Below are 21,281 nucleotides of genomic sequence, written 5' to 3' on the forward strand. Positions count from 1 at the left end.
TAGCATCAATGCTAGCTGGACAAAGCCTGTAGTCTCGCCTAAGAACTAGTGCGTGGATTGTTTGGTTCAAAAGACAGGGAAGGGAAATGGGATGGGGGAGATCCACAGTAGTAACTTAAAGTTAACAAAGGATTGTTTGTTATGTTTTATTTTGTTTAAGCACTGTTATGTAGGAGAATGAAAGCAGATAAGCTCAAAGAGAAATTGTTGATACATTTGGAATTGATTCTTCGCTGACTTGAACCTTGAGTATCCATTGCACTTGTTTAAAGAGGGTGTAAAATGCAACCGTTCTGATTTGTTAGCATTTTACATGCACTGAGCACAGGTGTAAGTGAATCCACAAGGGCCAGGGCAGTGGAGAATCAGGGCCTTTACATTTAGGCATAACAAAATACACCAAATATGTTCATTTCTCCTGCGATTACACTGGCCAAGTCACTTCTTCTCTGCACCTAGGGCCTTGCCTACACAAGACAGTTAAACTGCTTTAAATTGGTTTTGAACCTGACTTAGTTAATTCAGGGCACCCCTGTTGTGTGCACGGTTTTATTTTGGATAAAGAGTGACTTACAGTGACTTAGCTTAAATTGATTCCTTAATTATATCTGGCATTCTTAAATTGAAATACCAGTGTCCACACACAGGGCGACAACAGTGTAACTAAATCGGTTTCTAAGCTCATTTAGTTAAATCAGCACAGGTTTCTCATGTTGACAAGGCCTTGGTTTCCCCACTTCTGTTCCCACAGCAAGCACGTTACCCATTTTAAAAAAATAGTTGGAAATCTTCAGTTGAAAAGCACTATTTAAGCCTCTGATCCAAAATTCATTGAGGTCAATGGGATATTTCCTATTGACATCAGTGGTCTTTGGCTCTGCCCCTGAATGCAGAGGATTATCATTATGTTCTGGTTGTATGATACTTTTAACACCAAACCACTGCAGTAGAAAGTAAAAGCCTAACTAAGGCTTCACGCAGCTTTAAGTTCTAACAATGCAGTCCCGCACTTTGGGCACCGGGGTAAGAGGGCTGGTCAAGGTGTGGACGTGAGCTCTGCTAAAGCTCTGCTGCTCTTGTTCCCTTGTAGAAATGAAAGAGGTGGCGTTGAGCCGTAGGGACTGCCAAGCACATTTTAAATGATATAATTAGATTCTTCTTTCAGCAAGTTAAATTGCATGTTGCTCATACATAACTATAGTGTACGGTACTTCAGTAAGCCTTGGAAAAATATTTAGGTCTGGGTTTAAAATGTTGGTTTAATTAAGTCATCAATGTAAACATTTATAAAGGTGATTTTCAAAACGTCAGCCAAATTCAGCATGTTTGTTTCTAGTCAGGCCCACTGTACCTTATATGTGCAAACATCTCTCCTAGAGAAGACTGGAATGGGATTCAGGAGAACGAGGCTCAATTCTTGGCTTGGCCACTGATCATAGGCAAGTCATGGAACCTCTGCCTCTGTTTCCTCTCCCCCTCTTTGCCTATCTAGTCTATTTAGATTATAAACTCCTCAGAGCAGACACTGTCTCTTACTCTGTGTTTGGACAACCTTAGCTGGGGTAGCTAGGTACTCCTCTAATACTAATAATACTAATACTAATAAAAGTTTAGACAGGATAATATTAGATGAAAAGACATCTTCATTTCTGAGGGGCAAATTCCTGGCCCTCCCGCCCTTCCTTCCAAGAGTTGTGGAAGGTCTCATTTATGGCAGAAACAGGGTGACAAAGTCAAATCCCAGCAACATCATCTTCCAAGCCCTGCTGCTTAGAGTTCATACACTTCCATCCATTAGGAAAGTGCCACAATGTGGTTTATAAGAGGTAGCTTACACCACTCTATAGTCTTCACTGTTGGTGTAACCATGTGAGATAACTAGTGCAGGATGCAAAATGTTAAGCAATTAGAAATTGGCTAATGCCATTCTTAGAATTTGTTGGCTCTACTTTCCATGTTGAGTTCTCTGTACTGTTCAGCTCAAGGCAAGGCCCTGGCCTCCAAATACCCTCCTCCACCCCCCTTCATTCCCTGTCCCGCACACACAAAAAACAAGAAGTAAATATCAACTGTATACATGTGCCATGTGGTTTTTGAAAATGATTGCCGGTGAATATTTCTACAAGGGGCCTCACCTGTTCTAGAGACTAAGATGGAGGAATCTACCCTTCTGTATGTCAGAAATGTTTTCACCTCTGTAGCTGGAGTTACAAGAGACCGATGCCTTTGTATCTAGTAACGCAATACTGATACACATGGGCCAGAATTTTACAGGAAACAAATATAAAATCGACAGTGACACTGACATTTTAGCAAATGATATTTCTTTATTTCCCTTAGGACAACCCTCAAATGCTGATCCATTTACAGGCCCTGTAACTGATGTGATGGCTCGGTAGCCATGTCTTTTGAATACTCCCTTTCTGCGAGGAGGAACTGTTCGAACCGGCTCAGGAGCCTAGTGATCTCATTGTACCTATGGATCCTGACCTGACAGAAAGTCAATAGTGCCTGGTTTCTGACATAACCAGTTTGAAAGGTTAACAGAGTGTAGCTCACGAATGAGTGACCTGTATGTGAGCTTTCCATCTCTCTACAGCATACACAGCGTACCTGTGTCTTCAGAGTCCAAAATCTACATGTGCTATACCGTGAACAGTAACCCCCCCCCCAGATTGGTCTGGTTTTAGCTACTGTAGAAGTTGAAACCCCTCTAGAAAAGAAACCTGAGTTGTTTCATTTCTTTCTGTTTAATTTGTTCTGCTTCAGCAAGAAGAACAACATGCAGCAGCAAGCCTAACTGTGAATGGTTTTAGGGAGGGTGACTGTGTGGGTGTAATTATGTCACATGGTGCACCCAAGGATCGCAAAGCACGCCTGTAAGTAGCTTTAGGAGGAAGCAGTACCAAAAAAAAAAGTAGAAAGAGAGAAACAATTCAGCGTCCTGTTAATAAATGATGATTCTCTCGGTCACCCAATTTGCAGCAATGAGTTGTAGTCTGATATGTACCCATTACCGCTGTGCACAGGAGCAGACATGCTGCAATATACACTAACTGGGCCAGATTCTCAGAGGATGTAAATTGGCATCGCAGCATTGCAGTCAACATAGCTCTGTGATTTGTACCAGCTGAAGATCTAGACCATCATGTTTAAAGATGGTTTCAAATCAAAATTATGGCTCTAAACATCCCCAGCTCCAGATCTGAACTCTGCTGACTGGGCCCATCTAGAATCTATTTACAAAAAGTATTAATAGAACACCAGTTGCCATTGAACCTACACAGAGTGAGGCTCATAGAAATCATTTTATAGTTGGTTGTTTTAGAGTCTTTGCCTTGGTGCAGGAATTACAAAAAGCACAACAAACCATTGATTCACAACTGGGCCATTTTTCTGAACATTTTCTCAACTGTGCATAAAATATCACATTTTGGCCTTTATTATCTACCGATTTAGACCACTCGATACATCACAAAACCATCCAACAGATAGACAGTCAGCATGGCCTAGTTTCACTCATATGCCTGGGAACTATCCAAATCAGGTTTCCCACGAGTTAACACACCTTACTGCCTCCCAGTCACTGTGACAGCTATATCTATGTTGACAGAAAAATCCACATGTCACCCATGGAACGGCTTTGTTAGTTCACATGGCACAAGTAATGACCAGAGGATTATTAATGCAGTTTTTCACGTTTATGTTCTTGCTTGTGACTACTTAAATCAGAGCCTTCCTTGTACTATTGGTTTTAATTTTTTTAAAAGCACAGAGAGAACCAAGAGAATTTAGTGCTCATAAGAGAACACTGGATTGACAATCCATGGTTGTCTCTTTATCTGAAAAGCAGCAGCAGCTCCACAAGTGGCAGGTGCTGGTCATGTAGGCGCTCAGATACCACAGTGCTGGGTGTGGCATAAGAACCTAAAGAGAAAAAATAGCACAAGAACACCACAGTCACGTACAGGTAACAGCTGTACAAGCGTGTGCCCTGAAAATATGCCTCAACCCTGACCAAGAGGGATCATTTCTACCAGGGACGGTCTTAATCTGGCTAAGATCAGCAAGAATGGTGTCAGCTGTGCTGCTGGTTGGCTATGTGGACACCTCTGCACTGGAAGCTGAACTACGTTCACCAGTTCATTTCACATAAAGCTCTGAAAGGTTAGATGTGGATTGCTGGTTGTGGATGGGCTCCAGAAACAGCCCAGAGGCAAGACTCCATATCCCATTTTATTACTCCCCTGAATTATCCCGTCCTGTTTTTAGTGGATGAACATCAGCACTTAACGTTTTAACACAAAGCATATTGCATGAAATGACTCACCAGCTTCATATACAGATAAATATAGGAGCTTTCTCCTTTCAGCGGGGATCATACTTGACTTTAAACTATAATCCCTGACCAGCCATAACCTACCATGGTCACCTAGACACAAGCAATCAGTTAAAGAAACCATCATGTAGATCTGTCAGTGCTGTGACACTACTGTCCATTTAGAGTTTGCATGGAGAAAATAAACAGCACAAATAATCACTTGGGGACCATAACCTGCAGTCCTTATTCAGGCAAAACTTCCATTGACATCAGTGGGATAGAGCAGTAGGACTGCTCACCGAAAGCTTTCAGGATTGGGCTTTCATCCCAGATGTTTGTGTGACAGTGGCAGGCCAGGCACCAATGTCTCAGCCAGATACTGACAGATACGTAACTGGAAGCTGTCTGGCTCACTTGCAGGTTAACACTCATAAAATAGGTATTAGAATGATAAGAAAGTGGTTAGTGTTTAGACTCTATTGAATGTTTGTGAGTTGCTCCATGCACTAACCTTACTTGTCATATCTGTATTCCAGATATTTAACTGGTTAAAAGATAAGAAACAAAGGGTAGGAATAAATGGTCAGTTTTCAGAATGGAGAGAAATAAATAGTGATGTCCACCAGGGTCTGTACTGGGACCAGTACTGTTCAACATATTCATAAATGATCTGGAAAAAGGGGTAAACAGAGAGGTGGCAAAATTTGCAGATGATACAGAACTACTCAAGATAGTTAAGTCCCAAGCAGACGGTGAAGAGCTTCAAAAGGATCTCACAAAACTGGGTGACTGGGCAACAAAATGGCAGATGAAATTCAATGTTGATAAATGCAGAGTAAGGCACACTGGAAAACATAATCCCAACAGTACATGTAAAATGATGGGGTCTAAATCAGCAGTTACCACTCAAGTAAGAGATCTTGGAGTCAATATGGATAGTTCTCTGAAAGCATCCACTCAATGTGCAGCGGCAGTCAAAAAAGCTAACAGAATGTTGGGAATCATTAAGAAAGAGATAGATAATAAGACAGAAAATATCATATTGCCTTTATATAAATCCATGGTACACTCAAATCTTGAATACTACATACAGGTGTGGTTGCCCAATCTCAAAAAAAGATATATTAGAATTGGAAAAGATTCAGAAAAGGGCAACAAAAATTATTAGGGATATGGAACAGCTTCCATATGAGGAGAGATTAATAAGACTGGGACTTTTCTGCTTGGATAAGAGACGACTAAAGGGGGATATGATAGAAGTCTGTAAAATCATGACTGGTGTGTCGAAAGTAAATAAGAAAGTGTTATTTACTCCTTCTCATAACACAAGAACTAGGGGTCACCAAATGAAATTAAGAGGCAGCAGGTTTAAAACAAACAAAAGGAAATATTTTTTTCACACAACGCACAGTCAACATGTGGAACTCCTTGCCAGAGGATGTTGTAAAGGCCAAGACTATAACAGGGTTCAAAAAAAGAACTAGATAAATTCATGGAGGATAGGTCCATCAATGGCTGTTAGCCAGGATAGGCAGGGATGGTGTCCCTAACCTCTGTTTGCCAGAAGCTGGGAATGGGCGAGAGGGGATGGATCACTTGATGATCACCTGTTCTATTCATTCCCTCTGGGGCACCTGGCATTGGCCACTGTCAGAAGACAGGATACTGGGCCAGACGGACCTTTGGTTTGACCCGTTCTTATGTTCATACTGTCATGTAATATTTGAGCAATTGTATTGTGAATCTCTGTGACTGTATGAGTCGCCATACAGGAAAGGGACATTAATTAGTATGAAGAGCTGCCCTTCTACAGAAATGGTTATGCCCCTTCCGAAAGAGGAGACCCATCGATAGGCTATGGGGGGATCTTACAACTGGAAACTCCCTGCATCTGGACTGAGGAATCACGAACACAAGGACTAAAGACTCTGAGGGTATGTCTAGAGTGCAGTTAGACACCCACAGCTCACCCCTGCTAGCTGACTTGGCTCCCATAGCTCAGGCTAAGGGGTTGTTAATTGCGGTGTAGATGTTCGGGCTCAGGTTGCAGCCTGAGCTCTGGGACTCTCCCACCTCGCAGGGTCCTAAAGTCTGGCCTCAACCCAAGCCCAAACATCTACACCGCAATTAAACAGCCCCTTAGCCAGAGCTCTGTGAGCCCAAGTTACCTGGCATAGGCCAGCCATAGGTTTTCAGTGACAGTGTAGACATATCCTTATTGTTGTTCTAATGGACTCCTTCCATCATCTGAGTTAGCAGCTCAGAACACGTGGCTGGAGGGAGATAAAAACCCCAAACCAAAGGAACTAAGGATCACTATGCTGCTTGGACTCTGGGGGGACAATCTGTTTCTAGGCATAAACAAGAGATCTCCAGCTGTTTAACCTGATTTAGCCCTATAGGACAAATAGAGCTTGCGGATTGTAGAAGCCTATATTACCTTTTGAAACCTAGGCCTGTAACTCATTCGTGTGTCTGTGTTTGCTTGTTTTAACCTTGTAAATAACTCTTTACTTTCTTTTTCCTATTTAATAAATCGTCATACAGTTTGCTATAGGATTGGCTACAAGGGTTGTCTTTGGGGTGAGACCTTAAGTGCAATTGACCGGGGGTAAGTGACTGGTCCTTTGGGATTAGAAGAAACCTGAATACTGCTGTGATTTCTGGTGTAAGAGGCCATCTATCACAGAGATACACTCACCTGGGTGGCAAGACAGACCTGAGTACCCCCAGGGACTCTCTGTGTCTCTGTGTTAGGGCTATTAATGCACCTGAGGAGTTTGCACTTCGTGCAATTGGTTGATGAAATCTAAATTTAGAATTCGAAACCAATTTGGGGTTTGTGCCCTGGTTCTTAACAGTGTGCCCTGAGGTTGGTACTCATGCTTTTGTGTCACCATTCAGTGTGTACTGAACAAAATCTGTAGAAACAGTGCAGGAGCAGCTTGCCCTGCAACTGTTTGTACCACTGTGAAAAATGCCCGTGACTGTGCAGCGCCAGTTCCTAACAGAGGACAGCTCTGATTAAAATCATCAGAATGCCGAGCTAACCATTCTGTAGATTACATTTGTGTATGTGTATTGGGCTGAAATCCATTCAGTGGCACCCAGATTTTAATGAGAATAAAATGTTTGTCGGAAAGACAGGTTAGACTCGCTTTGTTATTTACAAGTTGAGAGAATACTGTCAATCCCCATGGAGAGATGTTGACATGCCCTGACTCGTTACACCAGGTTCCTCCCTGGTGAGGCACTGTGTGTGCAGAAAGGAGTGGAGTGGTACACACTTCACCCCCCCTGTACAACTGGAAAATTCACCCACAGGCTAATATTAGTGAAAAAATTAGAGGGCCTGGAGTCATTCCCATCAAAGGCAGTGGGAGTGTTGCCATTAGCTTTAATGGGAACAGGGTTTATTTTTTATTCCACGGTTCTCATCAACAGTGAGCATTTCACAGACATAAATGGATTTATAATAGAACCCCAGAGTTACGAACACCTCAGGAATGGAGGCTGTTCGTAACTCTGAATAAAATGTTATGGTTGTGCTTTCAAATGTTTACAACTGAACGTTGACTTAATACAGCTTTGAGACTTTACTATGGAGGAGAAAACTGCTGCTTTTAACCATCTTGATTCAAATGAAACAAGCACAGAAACTGTTTCCTTACCTTGTCAAATCTTTTTTTTAAAACTTTCCCTTTATTTTTTTTTAATAGTTTAAGTTTAACACAGTACTGTAGTGTATTTGCTTTTTTGTTTTTTGACTCTGCTGCGGCCTGATTGTGTACTACCAGTTCCAAGTGAGGTGTGTGGTTGACCTGTCAGTTCATAACTCCGGTGTTCAGAACTCTGAGGTTCTACTGTAGCTTCTCAACACCCTAGTAAGATGGATTGTACTATTGTATTATCATCTGCCTTTGCAGATGAGGAACTGAGACACAGGAATGTTATCCACATAAGGCCCTGAGATCGATCCACCAGCGGGCGATTTAGCAGGTCTAGTAAAGACCCACCAAATCAACCGCAGTCGCTCTCCAGTTGACCGCTGTACTTTACCCCCGACGAGAAGAGTCTGGTAAGTGGACGGGAGATTTTCTCCCGTCGACCCCCTGCGTTATAGACCCCGCGGTAACTTGACCTAAAGTACGTCGACTCCAGCTACGTTATTCACGTAACTGGAGTTGTGTAGCGTAGGTCGACTTACCGCAGTAGTGTAGACATAGCCTTTGACCCAGGGGTGTCCCAAATTCTCAGGTGCCCTGCTGCATATGCCTAAGGATGGCCCTGACTGGATGACACTAAATGGCCTGTGATATATAGAAAATCAGATTAGATGATCCAGTGGTCTCTTCTGACCTTAAACTCTATAACTAAACTCTAGCTAAAGTTAAAGTTACCCTGCATCTGTGAAAACAAGGCCCTGTAATTCTGTGGAAGAAGTGCACATTTCCTGATTGCTAATCCAGTATCTTCCTCACAAAATCATTCATCCCATGCCGGATTAGAATGAACATGTATTTTACATATTATCCAAAAGTTCTTTTTATATACATGAACTGCAGCTATATCTGTCATTTATTGCATCCATTAAAATCAATGACTGATTTTTTAAAATCTTCTTACCACCTACCTGCTATATTTCAAGCCCCATCATCATGTTTGAGTTCTATTGCTCTGAACCAAATTCCAGACTGTTGAAAACACGCTGTTGTACTGTGAAAAGGCACACTGCCTAACATGAAAAACCCACACATGTCAGATATTCCAAGCTGGTTTTGAGTAGATCAGTATTTATACATTCATGGCTCTCACAAGCCCAAAAAGCAAAAAGGAAAGAATGTTTTTGCCAGCTTTGAAATATTCCAGAAGGAGAATTGTTTCCTTCAATAATGGACATTGCAAAGGGACAGCACATTCCCTTCGGTCTTGTCTGCACTTGGAAAATTACTATCCCGTGCACACCAATAGTGAAAGCTCTAGTGGCTAGACAGCATGAAGATTTAAAATGTCAGTATAACTTTCACTGCTGATTGTTAGCAGAATCAAGTTAATGGACTTCATCACTGTTGGTTGCAGGGGTACAGTGTAGCAGGTGTCTGCTTTCAAGGTTTGCTGTGTTGGGTAATAGGGAATCCAAACCCATCACCACCATATTTAAAGGCCTCAGCTGCCTCCTGTCAAATAGAAACCAACTCTCTTGTCTTTTTGGGTACCATAAGTGCCTAATATTCCCTATTAGGCTGTCTAAACCACAAACATTCACTAAATGACAGTGCAATTGTGCATCTGCAATGCAAATATTTCAGCACACTGAAAATTTGGGGGCAGATCAAATTAATAAACAAGAGATATGTCACTGGACTAGTGCATGCTGCACTGGACAGGAAGGGAATAAGAAACATGGGATTTGAGGGGTAATGGTACATAAATCTGGCATCCCCAATGCATAATTTGGTCTAATGTCCTGCGCTGGAAACCCGACCTTCCCTATAGCAAATGTCTCTCCAAGGATTTCCTAATATTTTACAGCCATTAGTGAATTAAGGACCACAAAATCCCTGTGAGGTGGATAAATAGCATTACTCCATTTTCCAGATAAGGAAAGCTTAATGACTTTGCTTTCATCACACAGGAAGTCTGTGGTAGAGAGGGGAATCAAACACAGATGTGCTAACTTCCTGTCCTGGGCCTTAACCACAAGACCACCCTCCCCAACATACTCTAGTAAGTTAGCAGGCTCTGATTTATTCTTAAGCATGAGGGTCCTCCATCTCCTGACAAACAGGACTAGTGCTGCATTCAAGAAGCCACTTTTGCAGTCCTTTGCTGAAACAAGGTCACCTACCTCAAATTCAAGTTTATTATCCCAGTGAAACTGTTATAGTTAAACATCTGGAGGCAATTTCCTAAGCATCTGCATTTTTTCAAAAAGAAGCCAGGGTGGGACAAAAGGGCAGATCCATTTACCACCTTAGAAAAGCTGGCACACTGGGACCTTGCATGTATTGCCCAGGCTGAGTAAAGTTGTCGTTTGCTGGGTATCCAGGAAGATCTGCTAGGCAAAGTGAAGCGTACAAAACTACTCTCTGTTAGTATTGTCGGATTTCCCTTAATTAAAGAAAACACCCGTGGTTTTCCAAAAATTCCAGAATCATTTAATCTTCTTTAAAAAACTACACTAGCATAAAAAAATATTTTTAACATAATTCATTAAAGAACCTGGAGGTTCCTACTTTGTCAGGGAGTGACACAGAGTAGGATTAAAGAAAACTCTCACACTGAGCTTCAGCCTACAGAAAGAGTGAGAGACCTAGAAGGCTGCTTTCAGATAAACAGCCATGAGTTGTTGTTATTGTTGTTTTTAAAGGGTTGAATTGTTCTAATGTCTTTGTTTCTTTTTTTGGCTGGTGCTGTCCCGGATTTTTAAACTAAGGATGTTCTGGATGTAATGGTTTAAGTGCAGTGATCAGGAGCTAAAGCCTCTCTGGGCATTTGGGTAAACAAAGAGCTAACTGGATGTCACAAGTAGGAAACACAGAAGATGCCTATGATAGGGTGTATCTCAGGGATGGGCAAACTTTTTGGCCTGAGGGCCACACCGGGTTTCCAAAATTGTATGGAGGGCCGGTTAGGGGAGGCTGTGCCTCCCCGAACAGCCAGGTATGGCCTGGCCCCGAACCCCTATCCGACCCCCCCCCCACTTCTCGCTCCCTGACAGCCACCCTGGGACTCTTACCCATCCAACGCCCCCCCATTCCCTGTCCCCTGACGGCCCCCCAGTCCTCCTGCCCCATCCACCACCCCCTGCTCCCTGTTCCCTGAATGCCCCCGGACCTCCCGCCCCTGACTATCCCCCACTGCCCCATCCAACCCCTCCTCTCATTCCTGACTGCCCCCCAGGACCCCTGCCCCCTCCAACCACCCCTTCTCCCTGTCCCCTGACCACCCCAGGAACCCCTGCCCCTGACTGCCCCCCGCCGCCCCTTCCAACCCCCCCTCCCCTTCCTGACTGCCCCTCACGACCCCTGCCCCCATTCAACTCCCCTGTTCCCCACCCTCTGACTACCCCGACCCCTATCCACACCCCCGCCCCTTGACCACCCCCTCGAATTCCCCTGCCCTCTATCCAGACCCCATGCCCCCTTACCGTGCAGCACAGAGCACCGGGTTAGGCTGGGCTCTGCAGCTGCACTGCCCCAGGAGCTTGCAGCCCCGCTGCCCAGAGTATTGCGCTTGCAGCGCAGTGAGCTGAGGCTGTGGGGGTGGAGGAACAGCACGGGAGGGGCCGGGGGCTAGCCTCGCGGGCCAGGAGCTCAGGGGCCAGGCAGGAGGGTCCCGTGGGCCGGATGTGGCCTGCGGGCCATAGTTTGTCCTCTGGTGTACCTGGTCCTTCAAGGCCCACTGCGGGAGGGTCCACGGTCTTACCACACCCCACCCCAGGAAAGGAGCAGTGAAGGTGGTCCTTCAGGCCTATCTAGAGAGGATGCATAGAGGCAGCCAATCAGAGCCCAGCAGGTTCAGATAAAAGGAGCTGCCGAGCTTGAGCAAGTTAGTTCCTGGTGGGGAGTACAGGTGTGAAGAAGGGTGCTCTGCTCTGCTCATAGGAGCTCAAGAGAGAACCAAAGGATGGTGTTTGGTGACACTGGCATTCAGTGAGAAGGAAGAAGATTTGAGAACCTCAGCCCTGAGATCAGAATGAAGAGAAAGGGGCTACATGGGAAAAGGCTTGGGGAATAGCAGCAGCAAACATGGCTGCTGTTTACAGAGTCCCTGGGTGGACCTGGGTTCCCCACCAGCCACTAGCAAAGTGGCCTATCCAAGCAGGGGATAAGTCTTGTTTAGAAGCCCAAGCAAAGGGTGAGATTTGAAGGGCTCTGAGATGGGGCTGAAGACCCTAGAGAGGGCAGATAGCTTTGTTGGACTTTTGTTACCCAGGAAGGGGTTCATCCCTTTTTAATTGTGTGACTTGGCCGGAGGGCTGAGCCACTGATATTATTGTCAATAATAACAATAAGGTTCACAAAGCCACTGGGCATTTTGCTTGAAATTCTACAAAATATCTGTAGTTGGGATAAGTCTGCTAAAAAGTTTTCATGGTTTCCAGGGGGATAAATGCCTTTTAAGAAGTATATGCAAATGTGCATCATCAATTTGAAAAGGCCACCAGGAAAAAAAAATGGCATCAGCAGAGCCTTACACATCCACAAAGGAGCCTTCAGTCTAGTTTTCCCGGAGGATGATCTGTTGTTTCTAATTAAAATAAAATGATCATGAAGAAAAAACACATGTTCATTCAATCCATTTACAGTGGAGAGGTGAAGATATTGAGGGCTATTAGAGTTGATTTATATGCTTTACAAGCATTGTCCCAATTTTATCAGTGGTTCCAACCTGGATACCCAATGTTTGTGTAGTTGAGATCCCACTGTGTTTTCAAAGAAGAATGTGTATGAACCTAATGCTAAAAGATGCTGTAGTCACAACCTTGGCCACTGCAGTCTACCTGATTTACAGTGAAGGTATAGCACAAGGAGCCACAGTACAAGTTTCCTCAAAGTGCTCTGTCAATGCATCTGAATCCTGACCAGGATGGTCCACATTGGGTAACAGGACACCAACAAGCCAGAGCGTGGCTGAGCTTTATAGAGGGGATGGAATGATCCTCTCTGATATAAGTGCTGATTTGTTCCTGGATGATCTCTGTATGGAGTTGGCTGAATTCCAAGGTAGCCCATGCAGGATGGGTGGAGGCACCCAAGATGAAGCTGGTGCCCCCTTGTGGCACATGCTCAGTGCAGGAAATCACTGATTTAGGCTCCAGATCCAAAAAAGGTAACATAGTGGGCATCCTGAGGGCATCTCCTTACGAGATGGGGAAAACAGGTCTAACCCCCTGGGGGCAAATGCGAACCAGTGGCCAGGACACTTCACCACGGGGTGGTGTGTGCTTTACAGCAGTGCTGGTGGGGAGTTGATGTCCCCTCTGACTTCAACCCCTGAAAAGGAGAGGGATGCTAATGGATGGTTGGAGGTGCCCAGAGAACATCCTAGTGTAGGGGGAGCACTCAAAGACCTGGCAAAGAATCAGTGGGGGTACAATGAATTTGGGTGTTGGTTCATGCAGGGCCATAACCAGGGCAGGGCGAGCAGGGCAACCACCCAGGGCACAAAGCTGTGGGGGTGAGGGGTGACTTGGGAGGGCATGCAGGTCATGTTCTCCCCTCTGTACGGGGAGACTTTGGCAAACCAGTAAAGTGCCTGAAACCACTATGGCTTATTGCTAAAAGCAGCCAAGTCAGCAGGCTGTAAATTGGCCATTCAGCAGTCTCAGTTTAACCAAGGCAGGAGGGGAGGGGGGGTTTTGGGTGCCACAGAGAGGGCAGCTTGATACATGCATCTTAGAAGAGCAGGATGTGCCCCAGGAATGTCTACTGGGGCCTCAAGGCTGCAAACTCTGGAAAAACCCACACCTGGTTGATTGATAATCAGAAGGAACCTCTCGCTTGACCATTGAAACTGCTTACTTAACAAGTTTGCTTTAAGGGACATGTCATTCTATTACTAAATGTATAAATAAGGGGGAAAAGTTTGAGGTAGTGGGACTCTTCAGGACTGGACTCTCCCTCTGGATGCATCTTGTGTTCCCCACCAGCAGACAGGCTGCTGCTGTGCCACTCGAGAGCCACACTCAGCTTTGGTAATTATCAAGGGTTGGGGGTGTTTTACTAACCTGTTGCGGACGTGTGTATAAGTGCTTGAGACTAAGTAAAGTTTAGCTTTAAGTGAAAGCACTCTTGTATTGTCCTGTTTGTGCCAGCCATCTATCGGTCGGACGGCCGTGTCTCCCCTGATTTATTTCCTGACACCACCTCCCACAGAGTAAAAGTTACCAAGAGCTTTGGGTTGAAAGAACCCCAGATAACACCTCCTCCCAATTTCTGCCTTCCATTTAGCACAGAGATTTTCAAACTGTGGGGTGTACACAAACTGTGGAGCCCGGCTGCCATGCGATGCTTCCTGAGGCGCTCACTCGCCACTGCCCTGCACTCCTGGCTCTGCTGAGTTCTCAGCTGTGCAGATATAGGCTGGCTTGGGAAACAGGGCCAGGAGGGGTGCCGGGCAGCCAGCCACAGACCTGACCCCACAGCACGGAGAGCCAGGGGCCCGAGCAGGCCAGGCTGCTCCACCAGCTTCTGATCTTCCAGCTCCTGGCAGGAGGCGATGGTTTTCCAACTGTGCTAAATGGAAGGCAGAAATCTGAGGGGGGGAGGAGACGTAACCCCATGCGGCCACCCCATGTCTCCTCTAGAGGACATAAATATGCTTGCTCGCTCCAGGCACTAAAATGCCTAGTTATGGCTATGTGTTCATGTTTGCCAAACACCATTACCATCCTCATTTGGATTTCTCCAAAGCTTCCCGTAGTCTCAAGACATGTAGCCATGTGCTGAGCCTTCCAGTATAGCTCTGACAGACGCAGAAACATTAGTAACATTGCGCGTTACAAGAATTGCCCCCCACACACACACTACACACTCATATCCTGGATCAGGACAGTATACAAAGGGTTAACTGCGCTCTTCCGCAGCATTCATGGGCCATGAGCATGTTAGCTTTCTACACGTTCCCTGCTCGCTGCACTCAAATTGGAGCACACTGTGTAGAGTAAACATCAATGCAGTGGAGCAAAGATCCGGCCAAGCTGCCTGATTTGATACCGCAGTTGAATTAGCATTAACAGCAGCTCTGCCTCCCACAGTGGGCACAGAAGATTCCTGCCCCCCCATCCCCACCTACAGTGAGCTGAACAAAATAATGGAGTGCAAGACATTTAGCAAGGGTAAAAGTCATTACAAAGCCACGCCATCAGGAGATCACTGTGACTGACTGTGTCTCTGTCCCTGCCATAAAGATTACTCCTGAGTATGTGGTTCATTCACTATTACTGTTGCCATGGGAACAATGTGGCCATCTATGGGAATCTGGAATATTTCATATTTCCATCAGCCTTTCTATAGAAATAAAAATGTGTGATACTTCAGTGTCTGCAGCCAGCTTGACCACTAGGATCACACAAGGTGAGTGCTCAGCTGGGAATGAACGCAAAACCCCTCACACTTTATCTGAAAATAGAAACGCCTAAGCGGTGCTGAGAACAAACTAGAGAAGAGTAGGGGAAGAGAGAAATCAAAACCTTCAGTGCCCAAAGTTGGGAGAGGCTGCTCAGCTGCTCAGCCCCCCCGCCGGGAACGGCGAGCTGCAGAGGGCCGCACCAGTGCCAGAATGTCTCGCGGCCTGCAATCAGATTACCCTGATGGGCGGGCAGTTGCTCACCACTGGTGTAGAGGGTACATTAAGTTGACCAAATCAGTGGTGTCTGCCACCCACCTATTTATGCAGACCAATGATCTGATCTGGTATGGCAAATCCTACATTCTGTGCTCTGGATGTTATAAGCTTAGCCCTACTAGATGGGACAGAACACCACACCCAGGACGTGTGTGGGTTACAAGAGCACGTGGTACCTTGGCTTCCATTTCAATGAGGTCGGGGGTGGAGTTTTTTTTAATTAAACAAATTCTATTTAACTGTGCTTTTCTCCCACCAACAACACCAGGGAGGTGTGAGCTGTGCTCGCATTAATAACCCTATTGACTGGAGTGAGATCACTCATATGCATAAGGCCCTGAAGTTAGTAAAACAGAAACATTAGTAAATTAAATAATTCAAATTAATATTTTAGTTGTTTCTTCTTATGATTTTCATTTCTTCACTTCATTATCTCTATAGAAGGAGAACCAGAAAGACCTTTAATGTCTTTTCTACTTGTACGGCAATTAATGTATAAGGCTGTTTTGCCATAGACAGGGTTTAGTTTAGCTTCTGCTACCCAAACAGCCTTCTGCACCTCACATTGATGCCTGTGTCTGTAAAGCCTTCTGAGAAATTTAACCTGTTACCACTATGTGGTCAACCAAGCTCATGTGCAGTGTCACCTTATGAAAGTGCTCCCCAGGGTGGACACATCGGTCACTCCTTGGATTACCTTTGATTTGAGCAAGACTGTGTCAGTCTCCATCATGTCAATGGGAGTGGACAGAGATTGCTGGCACAATAGCCCCAGTGGCGGAAATAGTTCTCCCTTCTATGGGGCACCGGTCACTGCTGAGGTAACCTCTCATCGCGTTCTATACACAGGGGTCAAGCTGGCTGCAAGCGTCTTGCCTCCACCCGTAGCACTGCATACACTTTGGAACTCTGTCGCCTGCTGTTTTCACAGTAACAGTTTCTTCTGTGATCACAGCTGTGACCACTTCTTGCCTCGGCAGAATGGCACCAGCAAAGAGATCGTTACACAAGCATGCTGCCTGTTCGTGTCCTCCCTGCTCCGTCATTGCAGCCCTCCCACTAAGTACATTTGACCTCTGGGGAAGCCTAACAATTTAGCTTCTAAACTGGAGGGCTGCCAACAAATCCACAGGCCAACTTCTTCTCGATCCTTTTTCGCAATTCACCAGACTCCTGAAGGAGGAGGCGACAACAGGGCAATTATTTAAGATATGTATCTCACGCCCTGTCTACACTGGCAAGTTTCTGCGCAGTAAAGCAGTTTTCTGCGCTGTGATTCCCCAGGTGCACACGCGGCCACGCCGCTTCGTGAGCACAAACTGCGCAGTTGCAGTGCTGTAAAAAAGCCACCCCAAAGAGAGGCGTAGAGCTTTCTGCGCCGGGGCTACAGAGCCGCGGTGTCAGTGTAGACACTCTGGTCGATTATGGCACGGCAATTGGCCTCCAGGAAGTGTCCCAATGTGATAAATGAAGGGAGGAGGGGTAGCTCCCTTTTATGGACACCCAGCTAGCCAATTAGCTATAAAATCTCTCTTAGTAGCTATTCTCTACTTGCTTTACCTGTAAAGGGTTAAAAGTCTCATTGCTATGCATAGGTAAAAGGAAGGGAGTCTGCACCTGACCAAAAGAGCCAATGGGAAGGCTAGAACTTTTTAAAATTGAGAAAAAAACTTCCCCTTTGTCTATCTGTTGTGGTTCTCCGGGAGAGAAGGGACAGATCAGTTACGTTGTAAGAAGTTTGGGCCAGGTATGAAAACCCGTCAGCATCATACCTAGAAACTACTCATTTAAAACCCCAGGTATGTAAGTAGATCTGGAAATGTCTAGGAAGATGCGATTAGGTTTCTCTCTTTTATTTCTTTATGGCTTGTGGATTCCTCCTTGCGAACTCCAGGTGTTTTTGTTCTGCTTGTAACCTTTAAGCTGGACCTCAAGAAAGCTATTCTTGATGCTTAATCCTTGTAGTTGTTGTTTTTTAAAATCTAGCAAATGCCTAAGTTCCCAGATATATTTTCTTTCTTTTTTTTAATTCATAAAATTTACCTTTTTTAAGAACAGGATTGGATTTTTGTGTCCTAAGAGGTTTGTGCATATGTTGTTTAATTAGCTGGTGGCGACAGCTGATTTCTTTTTTTTTTTTCTCAGCTCTTCCCCAGAGGGGGGATGAAAGGGCTTGAGGGTACCCCAAAGGAAGTACCCCAAGTGCACCTTCCTGGGTTTTCAAGGGGGTTCTGTACTAGGGTAGTGGCAGCATCTACCCATCCAAGGTCAGAGAGAAGCTGTAACCTTGGGAGTTTAATACAAGCCTGGAGTGGCCAGTATTAATATTTAGCATCCTTGTGGGCCCCCACCTTCTGCACTTGAAATGCCAGAGTGGGGTATCAGCCTTGACACCCACAATGCCTGTTCTCACCTCTCTGGTCATTGGTTTGAACTCTACCGTCCTGCCCTCAGATGACCAACTGTCATCCCCACCCCGTAAATGCCTTTAGAATTTTGAAAGTCCCCTTCCTGTTTGCTCTGTGATGTGTGCAGAGGTCTCAGAGCATCTTTCCAGGTGACCATGCCTGCTCCACGCACCAGGCGATCCCCTGCTTGGAGCAATGCCGAGCATTTGGGGAGAGGAGACTATCCAGTCCCAGCTGCACTCCAGCCATAGGAATTATGATACCTATGGACAGATTTCACGATGCATGACAGAAAGGGGCCATGACCGGGACACATTGCAGGGTCAAAGTGAAGGAGCGAAGAGCTGGACATGATACTCAGCGGTGACCCTACCTCTACTGCAGAGGCCACTGTGGATACCTCAGTGGCTCATGTGCCAGTCGAGAGTGGACCAAGCCAGGAGGAGGAAATCTTGGATGAGGAGGGGGAGGGGAAGGGGGACCCAGAGGCAGAGGACGACTCGGAGGTCAGAGACACGTGCAGCCAGGAGCTCTTTTCTACCCTGGAGGAGACTGGCCAGTTACAGCTGTTGGATGTTGGTGAAGTGCAAACAGGAAAGGCTTTGATTTTGGGAATCACTGAAGTGAGTTGTTGGGGGCAGGAAGGTTGCAGAAAGCAGGCTTGTCTCCCATCATACGCCTTGTCTCAGCGGCGGAACAAGCTGTTGATTGACTCCCTCACTTCACAGGAATCTCCCTCAGAGATCTCCAGGAAACTCTCATGGAAATACTGGGTAATCTGCTGCCGCAGGTTCTTTGGCAGAGCTGCTTTGTTTCTTGCCCCATTAACGGTAATTTTCCCGTGCCAATGTGCCATCGCAGGGGGGAGACGCACCCTTGCTACACAAAGGCGAGCCTCAGAGGGGCCAGGGCAGAAGCCACAGTCTTGGAGAAGACCCTACCTTGATTCCCTGCTCACCCTCAACAGCGAGATCTTCCATAATGATCACATCCGGTGGAAAGTTTGGGGACAGGAATGATTATCAGCCCCCCCCCCCCCCTACAGTGCTGGCTCTCCCCAAGTGCCTAAGAGCCACATGCCCAGTGTACAGCAGGGTCTAGGAACAGTGATTTACCCTGCCCCTGTGACTACTCAGCATTTTGGGGGTCTTATGGCTTATGTGTGCTTGCCTGGAGTCAGCCAGTTAGTGACAGGCGTGTGAGTACTGGCTGTGTTTTAAATCACTGAATCAGTGTTGTGTGTGCTGCAAACAATACTGCTTCTGTAAAATGTTGCATTTAAACTTCACAGAGATGACCTTCGGAGCCCAGCCTCCCTCTTTGTTATCGGCGGCCGAACAGCTGCGCAGAATTAGAAAGTGGCCAAGAAGAACTAAGGAGGACTTTCTGCGTGATGTTATGATGCGCTCTGAGACTGAGAAACAGGAACTGAAGGAGTGGTGGGACAGCGAGAAGAGGCACTGAAAGGAGAACGTGGCACGCCAGAATGAAGCCACGGAGCGGCTCTTAAAGGTTATGGAGCACCAAGCAGACACGCTCCAGGCAATACTAGCTCTGCAAACCGAGCAGCTCTGTGCCCGCCCTCCCCTGCAGCCCCGGTCGCAAAACTCTTTTCCCATGCTCCCCCCAGACACACACACCCTCTTATCAACCTCCTGGCTCCAGTCTGTACCCCCTGCATTCCATTCCTCCCCCATCACAGTCCAGCCCTGCAGACTCCCACCACCCACTGCAACAACACCCACCCCTCTGCACTTTGGCCCTGCTGAAGTACAGTACCTGCTGCATTTTACTCCAAGGGAGAAGATTGGATATGATCCCTGGACATACACAAACCTTTAGCCGTCCCGGGACCCCACCTCCTTCTGGGACCTTCCCTTACCCCATCCCCCTCACTGATGATGTTTTCTTTTTGTTTGACTCCCTCCTCCGGTTGTTGTTTTTTAATAAAAGAATTGTGTTGGCTTGAAAGCAATCTTTATTCTATTAATTGAAAGCCAACAGAGCCCTGCAAAGCAACAGACAATTATGTTAAACCTTCATAGTGCATTGTCTGCACCAATCACAATCACCTCCTAGCATTACAAGCACTGCACTCCCGAGCACGGCAACAAATATTAGTGGCTTTCAGCTTCAAATTGCTGCCTCAAGGCATCCCTGATCCTTATGGCCCCACACTGCGCCCCTCTAATAGCCCTGGTCTCTGGCTGTTCAAACTCAGCCTCCAGGCCCTGAGCCTCTGCTATCCAGCCCGGAGTGAAGCTTTAACCCTTCCCACAAATATTATGAAGCATGCAGCACGTGGCTATAAGCATAGGAATATTGTCATCAGACGGGTCCAGCTTCCCATAGAGGCAGTGCCAGCAGGCCTTTAAACAGCCAAAAGCACACTCAACAGTCATTCTGCACTTGCTCAGCCTGTTGTTGAACTGCTCCTTGCTGCTGTCAAGTTGCCCCATGTATGGCTTCATAAGCCACAGCATTAAGGGGTAGGCAGGGACTCCCAGGATCACAATGGGCATTTCGACTTCCCCTACGATGATCTTCTGGTCTGGGAAGAAAGTCCATGCTTGCAGCTTCCTGAACAGGCCAGTGTTCCGAAAGATGCGTGCGTCATGCACCTGCATTAATGTCTGTGAAATGCCCATGGTGATCCACAAGCGCTATCTGAGGAATTATGGATAATCACTCATACTATGCTTTAATATCTGGGACCTGTCTCCAATGTAAATTAAGCATTATAGAATCAAAACAATGGCAGCCCCATTTATATATGAATCATCAGTGGGATGGGAAGTCAACGCAAGGAAAGAAGAGCAGGAAGCCTCCTGCCTCTTGAAGGATGGTCAGTGAACTTGGGGAAGACAGCATAGCATCTCTTCCCCAGCAGGAGAGAGAAGCTTTCTATGGGCTTACTTTTCAAGAATACATTTCATAGGTTTGCTGGGTTATAAAAAGAAAGGGAAGGGAACCCCATAGTTAATCATCACTTGGGAATTCAAGGGGCTGAAGCTCTTGAAATCACAAAATGTTGGTGTGACACTGGCAGACCTGGTGCCAGCTCTTGCCAAGGCTTTAGGTCTCAGCTGAGCACTGAGAAATTCATTACTAGAAACCAGTCTGTTTCACTGTGTTAGTATCGCTAACATGGGTATTGGACTTATCACAATGTGTTTAGACTTTATGGAATGCTTGTAAAT

Source organism: Chelonia mydas, chromosome 3 (genome assembly GCF_015237465.2).
Source record: "Chelonia mydas isolate rCheMyd1 chromosome 3, rCheMyd1.pri.v2, whole genome shotgun sequence".
NCBI classification, from domain to species: Eukaryota; Metazoa; Chordata; order Testudines; family Cheloniidae; genus Chelonia; species Chelonia mydas.